The sequence below is a fragment of the Megalopta genalis genome, unplaced genomic scaffold, assembly GCF_051020955.1.
Source record: "Megalopta genalis isolate 19385.01 unplaced genomic scaffold, iyMegGena1_principal scaffold0055, whole genome shotgun sequence".
Lineage (NCBI taxonomy): Eukaryota > Metazoa > Arthropoda > Insecta > Hymenoptera > Halictidae > Megalopta > Megalopta genalis.
The window spans coordinates 467,225-470,000 of NW_027476124.1; positions in this window are offsets into that span (position 1 = coordinate 467,225).

The following is a 2,776-nucleotide window of genomic DNA, read 5'->3' on the forward strand; positions in this document are numbered from 1 at the left end:
TATTCTTGCTTAACTAACGTTTCTACATAGGGATTAAGCATTTAGAACGAAATCTAATGTCAGAAAATGGCACTTTACTCTTGACATTTTTCGGTTTTTTCAATTTTCTGGGAAATCCTATCATTAGATTTTTTTAAAAATACGATATTCTTGCTTAACTAACGTTTTTACATAGGGATTAAGCATTTAGAACGAAATCTAATGTAGGAAAATGGTACTTTACTCTTGATCGGTACGTTGGGACTTTGAAAATATTCGGGCGTTCCAATCGCTCGTCTGTTGCATCATAGCGCGTCTCGGCGCAATCGACCGATTCGCTCGATCCATTATTTTCGATTTACGGCTAAAATAAATTTTTCTCATTTTATTCAATAACATATTCTTGCTTAAATAACTTTTTTACATAGGGATTAAGCATTTAGAACGATACATTGTTTAAAATAAGGGCACTTTACTCTTGACATTTTACGGTTTTTTCAATTTTCTGAAAAATCCTATCATTAGATTTTTTTAAGAATACGATATTCTTGCTTAACTAACGTTTCTACATAGGGATTAAGCATTTAGAACGAAATCTAATGTCAGAAAATGGCACTTTACTCTTGACATTTTTCGGTTTTTTCAATTTTCTGGAAAATCCTATCATTAGATTTTTTTAAAAATACGATATTCTTGCTTAACTAACGTTTTTACATAGGGATTAAGTATTTAGAACGAAATCTAATGTAGGAAAATGGTACTTTACTCTTGATCGGTACGTTGGGACTTTGAAAATATTCGGGCGTACGCGGCGCGCTCGGCGCTTCGAACAGCTCCGGTGTCCCCATTATTTTCGATTTACGGCTAAAATAAATTTTTCTAATTTTTTTCAATAACATATTCCTGCTAAAATAACTTTTTTACATAGGGATTAAGCATTTAGAACGATACATTGTTTAAAATAAGGGCACTTTACTCTTGACATTTTACGGTTTTTTCAATTTTCTGAAAAATCCTATCATTAGATTTTTTTAAAAATACGATATTCTTGCTTAACTAACGTTTCTACATAGGGATTAAGCATTTAGAACGAAATCTAATGTCAGAAAATGGCACTTTACTCTTGACATTTTACGGTTTTTTCAATTTTCTGGGAAATCCTATCATTAGATTTTTTTAAAAATACGATATTCTTGCTTAACTAACGTTTTTACATAGGGATTAAGCATTTAGAACGAAATCTAATGTAGGAAAATGGTACTTTACTCTTGATCGGTACGTTGGGACTTAGAAAATATTCGGCCGTACGCGGCGCGTCTCGGCGCTTCGAACAGCTCCGGTGTCCCCATTATTTTCGATTTACGGCTAAAATAAATTTTTCTAATTTTTTTCAATTACATATTCTTGCTTAGATAACTTTTTTACATAGGGATTAAGCATTTAGAACGACATATTGTTTAAAATAATGGTACTTTACTCTTGTGATTTTTCGGTTTTTTTTGATTATTTGGAAAAATAAATTTTTGTAATTTTTTTAAATACGATATTCGTGATCAGTGAACGATTTCACATATGGATTAAGCATTTAGAATCGTGCGGAAGCGTTATTAAAAAAGTTTACTCGATGCGATGGGACTTTGTAAAGTTTGTGAAAATTTTCATATTGGGAAAAAATGTGTAATTTTTTGTCTAGTTTACGGTAGTGTAATTTATTTTAATGTTTACTATAAATTTTTTTTTCGTTCGTTCACGCGCTATGTTACAACAGCACGGCCGGGCGGTCTGTTGCCGCGGCGGTTTACACTCATAAGCGCGCGTGCTATTCGGCCGGCGGCGCCGGCGTCCTTGCCGGCCGTTCGGTATCTATAAGAGATACACGGTCCGTGCGAGGCGGACGGAGCAGAGCGGGTTTTGGGCCAATTCTACGATCTCGGTCGAGAAGCTGTCTCAGAGCTCCTTCGGGGCTTCGGTCCTGACTGTTTCGTGCCGTTTACGTTACGGACTTTTCTCCACACAGCGTGGCCACGGGTCGGTGTCTTTGACCGAATGGCCCATATGTGGCAAGCCCTACGGGGTTGGTTACCCGTATGCACTTTGTATGTATACTCGTACTCACTGAGCAATCGACTCTTCTGTCCGAGCGATGGAAAAATTTTTTAAAATGCATCTGTAAGATTTGGAAGCAAATCGTACCAATTGAAAACTGTGGCTAAAATGAATAGCCCAGTGGAGAGAGAAAACTATCAAAAAACTGATTTTTTAAATCAAGAGGTGTCAGAAATCGAAATGCCTAGCGCGAGCGGAAGAACACGCTTTCTCGCCAGTCCAGCATGTGTCCTGTCCGTTCTTCCTCGGCTTGCCGATTTTGCCCAGATCAGAGGTTTCGTGCTTCCGGCGGTCAGAAGATCAGCGTGAGCGTACGCGCTTCCACGACTATGGCATCACCCATGTACTTTTTCCTTTGAATATATTTGAGTACATAAAAAATATTAAAACATATAGAGAGAACTGTGTCTTGGATCTTAAAAATTTGTCAATAGCGATGATATATTATTACTTAACTTGAAGTATTTGTACGTTTTAGCTGGGACGTACATTTATCTTACAAGATGTTAATAGCGAGACTCTTGAAGATAAAATTATCTTGTGATTTTATGAAGGCAAAGATAGAAACGTACGAAGCTGGCGTACGTAGAAAAATGTGATTTTACGATAGAACAAAAATATAATACGTACGTTTTTGGGCGTACGGTAAAATATCTGTATGGTAGAAAAATGAAAGAAATTGAGCGTTAAA